General features: G+C 38.3%; 1 pseudogene; it reads right to left on the reverse strand.

Annotated features, from left to right (window-relative positions):
- Positions 1-602: 602 nt before the first annotated feature.
- The window catches only part of LOC133785067 (uncharacterized), a 36937-nt pseudogene continuing 21210 nt past the window's right edge, over positions 603-16329 (reverse strand).

The raw sequence follows: 16329 nt of genomic DNA on the forward strand, positions 1-16329 counted from the left end.
GGTATATAAGGTCGTGTGCATGTTGCTCTTTCAATTCAATGAGATTAAGGATTTTCTTTAGTTTGATCTCTTTGTGTTTGTAATATGATATCACAGCATAGCCGTGAACAGTGTATATATATATCCAACCCTATTTCAAATAATACCTCATTTAGCTGTGTGAACAGTGTCATGCTATATATATATTATGCACTATTCACATGATAAAAACCTACTTTTTTTTTTAATATATATATATCATATTATTTATGTTTATATTTTATATTTGATTTTTTAAATTATAAATACACATATAATTTAATTTTCTACATAAAATTTTAAATATTTCATAATTAATTTTTTATATAATTTATTTTAATTTATATATGAAAATTCTTATTCCACACTATAAGAAATAAAATTAACATTGAAATTGATTAAAGATACAAAATATAATTAAAATATTACAAACTTACATTCTAATATTAAAATCAAACAGAAAACAACAGTATATATATAATAGTTAATATTAAAGTAATCATCTATAGGTAGTAATCATTAAGAGTGTCACCATATATATATATATAGAACAAAAGACAAACTAAGACATACTTCTAATAATTTTAAAAATTATTCCCAGTTCCACCAAGATAGTCATAATATTGACTATAATCTTGTGAAGGATTTTGAGATCGTTGATGTTCATCTTCAGCTCCTTCTCATTGTTCTTCTTCATATTGAGATCCTTGGAACTGAGATGCTCGATATTTAGATCCCTGATATTGATATCCTTCTTCTTGTTCTCCATGTTCGGATGTTTGTGCTTTTGATCTGTAAATTTTTCTCTTTTCGCTTTGAATAAATTAGCGAAACTCTGGATCAGATATAGAATTCAAATCCGTAAATAAAATTTTATTCTCTTCTCTCATTCTAGCCACATCAACATTTTGTCTCAGAAGTTCATTTCTTTCAAAGTTACCATTTTCTATAACGTTAACAAGTTTTTAACTTTGATCCATTAATTTCTTAAATTGTTCATCACTTTTTTGTTTTCCTTTTGCTTTTTTCACACTGATAGGTCTTTCAGATAAATTAATAGAAACTTCCTCATCATTCATATTAAGATCAAATGAACTCATACCGGTGAGTGCCGATGTCGGTGATTCGAAGCCAGAAGAACAAGATTGGGGGGAAATGAAACTACGACCTTGTTGTTGGAATCTAGCTGGTGAATTGGTGTTGTCATTTGTAAATTTCTCACAATCTTTAAGAATGGACCACACATGTGTTGAGAATTGTGCCCTGAAAGCATATGTAGTAGATATTGTTTTATGAAATAAATAAATAAATTGAATTTTTTATGCATATATTTCATGGACTATATTATTCTGTGACAATATTATGTAAATATCAAAAAAATTCTTAAGTTCATATATGTAATCTCAAACATGTATTGGTACGGGAGGATTGTGTTTGAGATAAATGAACTTGAATAGTTTGTAGTAAAATAAAGTTATGGAATCTTTAGATTAATTACTGCAAGTACGGTCTACTAGTATTATGAATACATGTGATCTAGATCCGGATCACTAGTGTAGTATAACACTTTAGTGGATGTACTTTATATATTAGAGAATATATAGAATTTGACCAGATATGTTTCTTAGCACTTAGTTAAATGTCGTTTCAAAGTATTAATTAAATATATCAACTGATGATCATATACAAATAGATCTTAATCCTGAAGTTACTATGAACTCATGTTTATGTTATATGAGTTCTTTGATTCACTCGTTAGGGTCTGTCAGAATGATCAGGCTAGAAACCTTTGTTTTGGGAACTCATTAATGTAAATGGCTGGGGACATAGTATACAGATATGGAATTTATGCCTTCTCGCAAGAGATTGAATAATGGTTTTCTTAAGGGTTGACTTTTGGGACTGAAAGGTTATTCAGCTCAAATTCATAATTTAGTTATGAATTAACCTTCACTAGTAAAGTCAATGGTACTTAAGGAAACAAGAGATAATTAAAAAGGTAAAACGATAATTTTATTCTCGATTAATTATGAAACATTATAAGAGGGTTAATTTGTATGCAATGATTATATCAATGGACGCTTTATCATTATAAAGTACTCAATAAATGAAATGTCAATAATTACAAGAGTGTAGTCTCGTATTTATAGTGGAGTAATCATGAGATTAATAAATTAAGATTATTTAATTAAAGAGTTTAATTAATAATCTCAAATTTATTGGAGCTTAGAATTATAGGTCTATAGGTCCCCACAACGGCTCTATCAACACTATTCAAGGTAAGAGTTGATATTGTACGCCCTGATATTCAGCCCGGGTCTTTTATGCAGCTCGAGTACAGCTGGCCATCTAAGAATAATACTGAGGGACCCACAAATTGACATCTCCTCGGCAGAGGCACTTCAACCCCCCCCAAGATAATAACACGAGCTAAGAAGCACGAAATATTAAGGTACGAGCTAGAGATGTATGTAACTTACAGAATCATGAACACGAGCTGGCATTGTGCTCAGGTTGTAGTCCTCTGACCACCTGCCACGCCCACGAGTTTGTTAAGCTGGATACGTTATATATAAAACGTGTGTGGTCAGGGATCGCATGTCCATTTATCCCTGAATTCTTGGACACGTAATATAAACGTGCGTAATCAGACATCATGTGTCTGATTACGCCAGGCGGCCCACGATCATTTTTACCTAATGATTAGACCTTACCTTAAGATATATTGCAATATTCACCATTTATAGATGACAAGTCACAAAAAGGGATGTATATTCACGCGACAACCCCAACACCTATCCTGGGATGGTTCTTCTATAAATACCAGGACCTTGGATAAAAAAGAGGTTGGATTTTCTCTGTGTAATGCAAATATTCTGTCAAAATATAAAGAGACATACAGTAATAATATCAACTCGTGGACTAGGAGGATTTTAACCTCCGAACCACGTAAAAAGGAACAAGTGTTCTTACTATATCATTTTAAGTATCTTTAAGAGTGATTATTATTCTTATGGTTTACCCTTAAGCACTAGTTTATTCCAACTAAGTTTCGTAATATACTATTGGCGAAAAACTGCATCAACAGTTTGGTGCTCTCATTGAGAGCTGCAAATTAGTGCCATTGAAAAAGATTCAGGAAAAAGTTCATCATGATGGTCACTCATTCAAGGCACAGTAACGAAACGGATCAGCATGGGGGCAGGAGGCTCACCATACTGCTGTTTCCAACAAACAAAACCCGGAGATCCATCAGCGATCGGGAAAGCAACTGATGGGCCACGACGACACCGAAAGTTCAGCACCTCTGCCGCCGAATCCGAACCCAGGTTACTTGACTGCGGTGGAGTTGGAGAACATGCAGTTGAGAAGCCATCTAGCAAAAGCAAACAAGCAAATCGAGGAAGGCCTGGCTCGGTTACCTCCTCTTGCAACCGACGTTAACGTCGGAAAGAGGCGAAGCAGAACTCATAAGTCCTGCCGGGATAGTTGACCCAGGCCCAGTCGATCAGTTAGAACCTGAACTCCAAGTTCTACGCCCGTTTCACACAATCGTCAAGAAACCCCGTTTGGTGGCTTTCCCAGAGATCATCAACGAGCCAGTAGGTCGGTCAGAACCTCGACTCTGAGTTCGGTGTCACCATCAGATGCCCATGGCCACCCGCGCAGACGGTCAAGGACAAACTCGCAAAGACGACACATCCCAACCGAATCCCCTGCACCACGGTCGGATCGCCAGGCTCAAAGGATCAGGAATGGTGGAGCAGAGTGATCACAAGTTAACTTGGTCCGGCCTGATGGGACGAGGATTGCCTCACCGATCAGGCATCCTTCGTCACCGATAAGGCACCCGTCCCCACCTCGTTCAGCTCGAGATGTTCCAACCTACGAAAACAGCAGGAGGAATCCTCCCCCCACTACCCCTGCTCATGTCCCGCGGGCACGTGGAAATATCCCAGGTCCTCATCCATGACCACAAGCTCTGAGTTTTTCTAACGGAAGCTATTGGACGGAGGGCCATCGAAGTGAGAGGACCAGCGCAGATTTGAGGAATCAGCTGAGTTCGGCTCAGAACCCCCGAGTTGATCCACATACCGATCTTCGAGATCGCCTAAATTCACAAAGAACCAATTCAGTTCGCGATGGAGTCCGCCGCACTCACTGTAACGCTCTGGATAGCCAAGACCGTTACACTGTGTGTTTGTAAAGGTGCTAGACTTGCTAAACAAGTCATTTAATTAAAACCGTGTTATTGAAACTATAGTGGAACTAGGGTTAAAAGATTTTGGTCTCAAAAACTGCATTTCTTATAATTAAACATTTTCTCTTTACATGGGATCCCAAAAATAATAAGATTAAGACCGTTTACAAAATATTCAGGATCTAAATATAGTAATTAGCCATTCTAAGGCAAAACAAACTATTAAGCACTCTTTGTCCTGATCCACTCCTCGCCCATGGCGGTCGAACAGCTGACTATGTACATTCAACCCCGCAGCTCTCCATCTCAGGATTGGTCCAACTTGCCTTTGCCTTTACCTGCATCACTTAGCACCCGTGAGCTAAGGCCCAGTAAGAAAACATAATAACAAAGCACAATCAATCAACAGACATTCAAATATCTCATACTGCATAAGCATGTACTCAATCAATTTAAGCATTCATGATAATCAAGTATTCATCATACCAAGTATATCAATTCATATCAATAATCAATCCACATATGATAACTAGGGTTAACGCCCTTAGGCCGCACCCTCTATTACCTCACTGACTCCGGCCCGCTTAAACCGAACTCAATGAATATTAAGCTGTCCTCGGCTACCAGTGGCTGAGCTACGCCCTGTGCGCAAATATAGTTTACGGCACCCTTAGGTCGTTGATCACATGCCCCATGGCGTAATACAATCTATGACATTATACAAATATCGGGAGCACTTAGTCCCATCATAAACACATAACCGGGTGTAGTTTTCTTACCTTTAGATTCGCTAGCTTTGTACAATTGATCCTCAAGAACGATCCCTCTTGATCCCTAGCGCACACCTAGTCACAACCATAGATCAGAATCATCACCAAACCTCAAGTCCAAAACCTAGCCTCGAGACCAATCCCGAGCCCTCAGGAAGCTCTAATTCCACCAAACGGGGTGGTGGAATCAAACCCCGAACCCCCGGCCAAAAACCCTTGAAAAATACCCAAAAACCCCTTTCTGGAAATAGGGTAGCGCTACAGCGCTCTTTGGAGGGCGCTACAGCGCTATAAACAGAACCCAAAAACGTCCCAGACAACATGGCCTAGCGCTACAGTGCCCAAAGGCTAGCGTTGTAACGCTAGTCACAGAACAGTAACCCTGCATTTTTCCCTCCTTCGATTTTCCCGAGCCAAACCTTACCAAAACTTTTCCAAACTTCAACCAAACTTAAAAACAAGCTTATCAACATGTCTAACTCATCCAAAATGACCCAACCACATAAAACCCAAGCACATGCACTCCAAATCCCAAAATTCACCATGGTTGGACCTCAAACTCAAAAACTTCAACAAAACAACCAAAACCTCAGAATGTAGAGCTAGAATTTCATACCTTCAATGGGGATTCGACCTTAAGTTAGCCTCTACATCTCCTAGGCTTACTCCTCCTCAAACCCTTAGCTTGAATTCCCTAGAATTCCCATCAAATTTAGCTTAGACATCTTAGTTCAACATGAAAACCAGAAACTGAAGAAAACCTCAAAGTCTTACCTCAACTGATGAATAACCTCAGCTAGATTTCCCCAATCTGATCAAGACCTCAAGCTCACAATCTCAGCCTTAAGCTCCTTTGATTCCAGCCTCAAACCCCCAGATGAAGATGATGAAGAGGTCCCAAACCGACCTTAGAAATGCCCTGCTTTTCCCTTCTTTTTCCTTTCTTTTTTTTCCTTCAGACTTCTATTTCTTTCTACAAGTTCCACTAAGTATAAAAGCCTTAGTTATACCTATCCTTTATAAATCAAATGACCACAATACCCTCCCCTTTAATTCTAAGTCTTTTAATCCACCTAGGGGCATTTTGATCATTTCACCCAATTCCCGCTAATTCCTCTAGTGTCTCTAATATTTTCCGCTTACTTCCCGACACCTAACTAATCACCAATTATATTCCCCAATGTCAAAATGGACTCCAATATATTCTCTAAATTCTCAGAAATACCCCCAGGCTCGCCCCGAGCCGGGTATAAATCCCTGTCGTGATTTTTTTGCTAAACTACTCACTAGGATCGTCTCGAATCACAGATTACAAATATATCCACATAATAATGTGGTCTCGACAATTTATCACATATATATACAATTATACCATCAACGAGCCAAAATTACAATTATGCCCTTCTAGCCTAATTAGGGCCTACATGCATACTAATACACATAGTCATGCATCACAAATATTCAAATAGTCATATAACATGCTTTTAAATCATTAAATCACATATATTCCAATTATGCTCTCTCGGCACACTAATCTAGGCCCTTAAGCCTTATTAGTAAATTTGGGTCATTACACTCACCACGAGAGAAGTCCTTCTGAAGTACGCAATAACGGGAATGCCCCACCGAACCAAGTTCGAACTTGGAGGGACAATAACCCGTCAAACGCGTACGGCCAAGTGGGAGCTGTTGAACAGCCCTAGGGAACAAAGGATCCAACCCTCGAGAGGTTGGCCTAGATGGAGGAACTGATGAAGAAACTTCTATCAGAGAAGGAAAAAGACGAGTATGACTCAAGGGATGAGCTCGGGCTTTTCGCTCCCAACATCGCTGCAACACCATACCCTCCAGGCTTCAGAATGACCCATTTATCAAAATTCGACGGAGATGGAGATCCGTCCGACCACTTGGGGATGTTCAATACCCTAATGATGGCCCATAACATCGAACCCGAGTTAAGGTGTTTGGTATTCCCTTCGGCTCTGGTCATACCCGCTAGACAATGGTTCAAGAAATACAAAAAGCATTCCATCAGCTCATGGAAGAGCTTCTCCGCCAACTTTAAGAGGGCGTTCCGGGCTTCTCAGGCAGCTCAGATAAAGGCAGATTCCCTGGCAAACGTAAAGCAGCAGCTCGGGGAGCCTCTGAAAGCTTACTTGAGTAGGTTCGCCAATGTTGCAGCACGAGCTAGAGACGCAGATGAAAGCTCCAGGCTTATGGCAATGAGAACAGGAATCCTCATGGGAGTGACCTGTGGAAAAAAATCCAGAGAAAGGGCGTCAACACAGTGGACGAGTTCCTAAACAGGGCTCAGAGATGGATCAACTTGGAAGAGGCACGAGCTTCAGTCGCAGAAACCAGCCAAGTCCTTGCCCAGCCCGATGGAGCGTCAGCGGACGTTGTAGCTACGGCTCAAACTGTTACCCCGAATAACCAAGGGGGAGGAAGCAAGAGGAAGGGAAATGGTGAAGGCGGCCAGAATGGTTCAAAGAAAAATAAGCCCGTGGAAAAATTCAAACCAATCTACGCGACTTACGTCGACCTCACGAATACCAGGGAGTGTATCTTCTTGGCGAACTCTGCCCGCCTTCCGTGGAAGAAGCCAGGGCCTCTAAAAAAATGAAAGGGTGAAGAGAGACCCTTCAAAATTTTGTCAATTTCACAATGACATCGGTCACAACACCGATGACTGCAGAAATCTGAAGGATGAGATTGAGACGTTCATCAGGGTCGAGCCCCTGGCTCAGTATGCCCAAAATCGAATCACTCCTAATCAGCCTACTTGGCAAAATAGTCAATCAACTTCGGAAGCCCCCGCGAATAAGACCGGAGCCGAGGTGAGTCAGGACACCCCGCCTCCGATAATAGGAGGAGAGATAACCACCATATCTGGAGGCCCTCATCTGGCAGGCACAAGCAGAAATGGCCAGAAGAGGTATGTCAATGAGCTGAGGTCTCACAATGGGGTTGAGTTCGTCCCAGAGCAGCGTTTGTCTAAACAGCAATGATTGGAGAAACAATCGATCAGTTTTACTGAAGAAGATGCTAGTCATGTCCAGCTCCCGCATGACGACCCTCTAGTCATAACCATCCATCTTGCCAATCAGAGAGTTAGGCGGACCTTGGTAAATAACGGGAGTTCTGTGAACCTGCTATTTAGGTCCATATTGGAGAAAATGGGATTGTCTGTGGCCGAACTAAAGGCAACCTCCATGATGTTGTATGGGTTTTCCAGAGAAGGTTCGATAGCTATCAGAATGATCGAGTTGGTGATAACCCTGGGTGAAGGACCACGAACTGTTTCTAAGCTGCTCGAATTTGTGGTCGTGGATTGTCCGACCACATACAACACAATCTTGGGTAGGCCCACGCTGATGGCGTTCGAAGCTATAACTTCCGTCTGCCACCTCGTGATAAAACTCCCTTCATACACAGGAATATGTACTATCTGAGGCGATCAGCTCGCTGCTAGGGAATGTTATAGTATTTCCATGAAGGGAAAATCACAACCCGGGTAGCAGACGATGGCCGTGTAGGATTGAGGTGAGGAATCCCAGGAAGTCAAAGATAATCCTAGGATGGAGAAACCTCAGCAAGTTAGTTGTAGGGGAACCACCTCGAGTGAGGATATTGACCCCCGAATGGGTGAAGATAGATCCGAGCTCCAGGCTATTGAAGACCTCGAAGAAGTAAACATTGATCCCAAAGATGCTACGAGGGTTGTTAAGCTCGGGAAAAATCTTGAAGCCGAAAGAAAGGCGGAGATGGAAACATTTTTGCAAAAAAATCTAGATGTTTTCGCTTGGTCCCATGAAGACATGATAGGAATCAGCTCGAGTGTCATCATGCGTATACTAAATTTGGACAAAAGCATGCCTGCGAAATCCCAGAAACAAAGGCGTCTAGGTACGACCCGAGCTGAGGCACTAGAGGAAGAAGTAGCTAGGCTTTTGAAGTGCGTCTTTATCCGTGAGGCTAAGTATCCGATCTGGGTCGCCAATCCTGTCCTAGTCCCAAAGCCAAATGGAAAATGGCGGACTTGCATCGATTTCTCCTATCTAAATAAAGCCTATCACAAGGATTGCTTCCTCTTGCCAAGGATTGACCAGTTGGTTGACGCCACCGTAGGGCATGAGCTCATGTCCTTCATGGATGCATACTCTGGATATAACCAGATCGCCATGAACCCTACGGACCAGGAGCATACTAGCTTCATGACTCCAACCAACGTGTACTGCTATAAAGTCATGCCCTTCGGGCTGAAAAATGCTGGGGCGACCTACCAAAGGTTGGTCAACAGAATGTTCATTGATCAGATCGGAAAAAACATGGAAGTGTATGTTGATGATATGCTGGTCAAGTCAAAGACTGTCGATAACCATGTCTCCGATATGAAGGAATGTTTTGGAATTCTAAGGAAGTATAATATGAGGCTAAATCCCCAGAAATGTACTTTCGGAGTGGCGTCGGGAAAATTCCTGGGATTCATAGTCAACACTAGGGGGATAGAGGCAAACCCGGACAAAATCAGATCACTACTAGAGATGTCTTCGTCCAGGTCGCATAAAGATGTCCAGAGTCTGACAGGAAGGGTGGCGGCCCTCAATCGGGTTATTTCTAAGTCCACCGATAAATGTTTGCCATTCTACAACCTGTTTCGGGGGAACAAAAAGTTCAAATGGACTAAGGAGTGGGAGCAGGCTTTCATCGACCTGAAGACACATCTGGCCGAGCCACCAGTGTTATCTAAACCAACGGCAGGAGAGCCCCTTTTTCTCTATTTAGTCGTGACCGAAAATGCAGCCAGCGTCGTGCTGGTCTGGGAGGAGGACCGAATTCAAAAGCCATTATATTATATAAGCAAAAGACTTCTCGGAGTAGAATCTCGGTATCCTCTAATGGAAAAGATGGTGTTCTGCCTTATTACGGCTTCCAGGAAGCTTAGGCCATATTTCCAATCCCATTCAATTCACGTCATGACCGATCAGCCTTTAAGGCAGGTGCTGCAGAAACCTGAGACATTGGGACATGTTTTGAAATGGGCGATTGAGCTCATCCAGTTCGAGATACTATATATACCCCGAACTACGATAAAAAGCCAAGCCTTGGCTGATTTCATGGCTGAATGCACTGGATTCTAGGAAGAGCCATTGAGAGAACCAGTGCAAGAATTATGGAGAATCTTCGTAGACGGGTCATCAAATGAGAATGGATCTGGAGCTGGGATCATCTTAATATCCCCTAAAGGGCATCGTTTCCACTCCGCGCCGTGGTTCGGATTTGTGGAATCCAACAATGAAGCCAAATACGAAGCCCTAATGGCCGGGCTTAAAATGGCGAAGGAGTTGAAAGCCAGGGCCGTCCACTGCTACAACGATTCCCAGCTCGTGGTAAACCAAGTGTCTGGGGAATATCAAGCACGGGGGGGCCAAATGGCGGCTTACCTAGCAAAGGTCAAGAAGGAGCTATCCGAGTTTGAATATAGCCTAGTCGAGTAGATCCCTCGCGAGCATAATGCCAATGCTGATGCTCTGGCTAAACTAGCTACCTCCAAAGAAGCCGAGACTCTGAGCATAGTACTAGTGGAATTCTTGGAAAGCCCAAGCGTAGTGGGAAGTGCGATGGAAGTCAAGATGATCGATGCCGGACCGACCTGGATGATGCCCGTAATAGAATATCTTTCGACAAGAAAGTTGCCTGGCGAGCGGAAAGATGCGAGGAGGATACTCTATCAAGCTCCAAGGTATACAATAATAGACAAGACGCTATACCAACACGACCATTCCTTACCTCTGCTACGGTGTGTTCTGCCAGAGGAAGCCAATACTATTTTGCAGGAGGTGCACGAAGGCTTCTATGGGGATCACGCTGGGGGGCAAAACCTGGCCCTGAAAATACTAAGACAGGGATACTTTTGGCCCACGTTATCAAAGGACTCCATATCCTATGTCCAAAAGTGTGATAAGTGCCAGCGGTTTTCCACCATCGCCCGAGCTCCTCCAGTCGAGCTAAAATTGATATCATCTCCCTGGCCATTCGCGGTATGGGGGATTGATTTAATTGGAGCCCTACCCCCGGGGAAGGGAGGAGTTCGGTGTGCAGTAGTGGCCATCGATTATTTTACGAAGTGGGCGGAAGCGGAGCCCCTGGAGATCATCACTACAAAAAGAGTCCTTGACTTCGTGGTCAAGAACATTGTTTGCCAGTTCGGACTGCCAAGAAAGATTGTATCAGACAATGGGATGCAGTTCGATAGCGATCTCTTCACTGAATTTTGCGAAAGAAATGGCGTAATCAAAAGCTTCTCCTCGGTGGCCTACCCACAGGCCAACGGGCAGGTCGAGGCTGTGAATAAAACCCTCAAAGCAAGCCTTAAAAAGAGGTTGGACGAGGCCAAGGGAGTATGGCCCGAGCAGCTCCCGCAGGTGTTGTGGGCATACCGGACCTCCCACCGAACTTCCACGGGCCACACCCCTTTCTCATTAACTTTCGGAAGTGAGGCCATCCTCCTTGTCGAAACAAATATAACCACACATAGGCTCTAGACCTTTAGCCCGGAGCGGAACGACGACCTACTCAGCGTGTGATGGACCCAAAACGGGTATGTTTTAAAAATTTATACTCGCAAGCTCACGAATCGTATATGGAATATAGTGTTCGTGTAAGCACAAGATCGAACCCAAAGGAGTTGTCTAAAATCAAAAGAAAACTATTTTAAACCAAAATTAATAAATTCTAACCTAGTCCCAAAAATTGATGAAATTTTTGTAACAATAAAATCTAATAAGAGACAATAATAAAGAAATTAAAGACAATATATAAAACTAAATTAATAATAGAAATCAAGATGGTAAAAGAAAGATTATTAAGATAATAGAATCCACAAAATATAACTTCAATAATATTTATAAGTACATTGATTTTCAAGTTTTAGTAATAGTAGAAATTAATCAAACCATCACTTATTCAAATTAGATATTCTTTTTAAGCACAAGTTTTCATAAAAATATAGGATTTATCTTCACTTTTAAAATTATAATTTCAAAGCATTTAGTGTAAATCAATATAATGAAATAACAAAAAAATCAATGAACATTATTTATAAGGCAAAACATAATATTTTTGTTCTAAGCATGGATGTGTACAATTTAATGACACATTTTACACAAAGAATATTATGTTTTTGCACTAATGAAGAACAAAGTGTAAATATGTGCTAACAATAAAAAATACATAATATTTAAGATGAAAGAAAATATTTGAAGAAGAAAATTCCATAAACTTTGTTGCACAAAATGAGAAATCAACATACAAAATAAATACTATCTAGTTACATATTGTTTCATCATCACCTTAATAATCTTAAAAAGATTAGAAACTTATAACTAGAATAGCAAATACAAACTAAAAATTACAAACATAAATAGGAAAATTTGGAGGATGAACCCCCAAATTGTTCCTCTAAAAATGCATAGAAAAACAACCAAAAAGAAGAAGAAGATGAAGAGAATAGAGAGGTTTTGAAATGTGTAGAACTTGTGGTATGGTAACCTCCCTCCAAAATTATGAACCCAAATCCCTTATTTATAGCCAAAAAATGAGGTATTAAAATAATAAATTTAAATTAATTAAATTGATTAAATTAATTTAATTAGTTATAATATGGAAAATATGGGTAAATTATAGGGTGTAATAATGATGTTTTGGGGTAAAATGTGTAGAAAAGTTTGGGTAAAAAAATGTAGTATTTTGGGACAAATGGACAAGGGGACAAAATGAAAATTTGTTGGGCTCAAGAGGCACAAATGGGGTTGGTGGCTGGCATTGGGAGGCAGTTGCATGGAGGCTACGGCTGGGTGAAGGCAACCGTGTGCCTGGGGGCTGCAGCAGGTGGATTGGGTTGGGCCGAATTGGTGTACGGCTGGGTAGAGGTGCTGAAGGCGTGGAGGCTTGCTGGGCGTGGGATGTGCTTCGAGAGTGAGGTGGAGTCAGTTGTGCAAACGGGGAGCTGCTAGGTGGCATCTGACTAATGTCTTCGGCTGGGCATGGAAGAGAAGGGGCAGATGGCTGTTGCTTGGCGTGGAGAGAAGTGGCATGCGGCTGGCCTGGTGGGCTTGTGGAGCTGAGCAGGAGCTGTTGGGCTTGGGCCCGAATGAGGCTTTTCATAAATGTCAATTCTTTTTCTTTCTTTCCATGAAAATGTCACATTTCCTTCATTTTTCTTTCTCCTCAAGAGCAAAATTTCATTATTTTCCCTACAAAATAAATATAAACTAAATCATAATAAAATATTTTCAACTATAAAATAAATCAATGTAATTCTTTGAAAATATTAATTATATCTTAATTTATATTTAACATTTAATTTCAATAGTACAACATTTTTTTACCTCAAACTAAACAACAATAATTAAAATAATTAACTACAATATTTTACAACAAAATAACTATAAAAACACACAAAAATCTATAAAATTAAAATAAACCTAATAAATTTAAAATTACAAAAAAAATTAATAAATCAATTAAAAACTCAAGAATTAAGCAGCAATTAGCACATAAAAAGTGGTAAACTAACTCTATTTTATAGAGTTATCACGCCCCCAAACTTAATATTTTGCTAGTCCTCAAGCAAAAGAAAAATTAAAAACACACACTTTTTTTTTAATTGGTGATGTCAAATGTTTAATTCAAAAATTACATAATGGAAATAGTTCAAATAAAAGTAAAGCTTATGTAATTCATTTGAAAAATTAAAATTGTTTTCAAAATAGATACTTAACATACAAACACAAAAACATTAAATCATCATGTGAACATTTAGACAAGCTTATGCAAACAAAAATAAATTAAATCTCAAGAGATAATCAAGCAAATTCTAGGATTTTTCAATTTTTTTTTTAGAGATTTAAAGAATTTAATGTTTAAATAAACTATATCCAAATATCCCAAATTTGAATAGAATAGAAAAGTGACATATTATGAAACATATATATTTAAACAAAAATAACTTAAAAATTAAAGCTTAATAATTATTTATATTTTTCTAAGAACTAAGAATAATTTCAATCATAATTCTTATCATTAGAAAATGAAAATCACCAATATTTTTTTTTTCAAACAAAACAAAGAAAATAATTTTTTTTTGAATTTTATAACAAATGAAAAATACATAAAAACAAAAAGAAAAACAAATAAAGAAATATATATTTTTTTAATTTTACAACAAATGAAAAACATGCATAAACACAAAGAAGAATACATAAACACCAAGAAAAATACATACACACTACCCCCAAACTTAAATGAAACATTGTCCTCAATGTTTAATAAAATGGATACTCCTTTTGATGAATACTTCCTCGATTTTGTTCTTTTGTTTTCTTCTCTTCTTTTTTTTTTGGGCAAGAAGTTTCCTTCAAGATTTTTGAAAAACATGAAACAAAAACACACAACAAAAGTGAATTATAAAATGAAACATAAAAAGTATGGGTTGCCTCCCACAAAGCGCTTTAGTTTATAGTCTTTAGCTCGACTATAATTTTTTTTCTTTTAACCACCCAATCGATGGTGTAAAATTTCATTTGTAGAGTGAGTTATGACTTTGATGCAAATGCCATAAATAATAATTGATAACATCACACCTACAAGAAAATTAGAAATATGCAATTTTAATGGAATATCAATAAAATACGAAAATTGCATATCTATATTTGACTCCTTTTCATTTTGAGTAAATATACAAATTTGTTCAATTATGAGCTCATGAGATACAATAATATCTTTTTCATTTTCCTCATGAGCCTCGAAAATTATTTCATCCAACTCTTTTGTTTCATTAGGAGGTTGGATGCATATTACAAGTTCTTCAACAACTTCATTCTCCTTTTCATTTTCAATTTGACTATTTGGATTGGGAATGGGTTGGTTGGGGTAAACTTGTTTTTCCGACTCTATAACAGTTGCAAGTTGTCCTACTATTGTCTCAATTTTTGAGATTGACTGAGATTGGACTAGTAAGATTTGGTAGGTTGATTGCATAAACTGTTGTAAGGTATCCTCTAAAGATGGGCTCGTTTCTTGTTCAATGGGATATGATAGGTCGGATTGGGCATGACTTGGATTAGGCATGTTGAATTCATGCCCTTGATTCATTTGAGATTGGGTATGACTCCATGAAAAATTTGGATTATAGGTGGGAGCAAATGAGATATCAAATGATTCATGCATATCATACATATTATTAGTTTCTCCATAATTTAAATTTGATTGCTCATAATAGTTGTACTCAGAATTCCAACTATAATTAAAATGATGCATTTCAAGAGATATATATATATATATTCTTTAAAGAAAATCAATTAAAACAAAAATTAAGAAGAGTACTAAATACAAAAATAAAATAAATAAAAATTAATAAAATTAAGATAACATAAACAATATTAAGAAATGAAAATAAGAGCTAGGACAAGATTTGAGTTTTTTTTTTTAAGAATATTTTTTTTTCAAGTATATTTTTTTTTTCACAATAATATGATAGAGGATAAAGAAAAATAAGGAAAAATTAAATAAGACTATCCAAATTTAGGCAAGAGTAGGGAGGCATATCATGCCATCAACCATAACAAAATTAAGATAAAAATTAGGAGGCACAAGTGTCATCAACTAAAACATAAAATAAAAGACTAGGAGGAAAAATTGACATCAACTAATAACTTGCAAAAATAAAAAAAAATAAAAATAACAACAAGATAAATTACAACAAAATTAGGAGGCACAAGTGCCATCGACTATAAAAATTAAAAGGATAGATAGGAGGCACAAGTGCCGTCAACTATAAAAATTAAAAAGATAGATAGGAGGCACAAGTGCCGTCAACTAAAAAAAACAATAAATATAAATATATAAGTAAGTTTTTTTTATGGGTGGTAGAACCGTCCCAAATTTTCTTTTTATCTTTTTTTTAGATTTTATATAAATATATATTTTTTTAGTTTTTTTTAAGTGCAAAAATTAAAATAACTAGTAGAAGAATTCACTAATCTTGAGATAAATTTCGTTTCTTTTCTCTTGCAACTCCTCGGCAACGGCGCCAAAAACTTGATGGACCCAAAACGGGTATGTTTTAAAAATTTATACTCGCAAGCGCACGAATCGTATATGGAATATAGTGTTCGTGTAAGCATGAGATCGAACCCAAAGGAGTTGTCTACAATAAAAAAGAAAACTATTTTAAACCAAAATTAATAAATTCTAACCTAGCCTCAAAGATTGATAAAATTTTTGTAACAATAAAATTTAATAAGAGACAATAATAAAGAAATTAAAGATAATATATAA

This window comes from Humulus lupulus, chromosome 6, assembly GCF_963169125.1.
Source record: "Humulus lupulus chromosome 6, drHumLupu1.1, whole genome shotgun sequence".
Classification (NCBI taxonomy): Eukaryota; Viridiplantae; Streptophyta; class Magnoliopsida; order Rosales; family Cannabaceae; genus Humulus; species Humulus lupulus.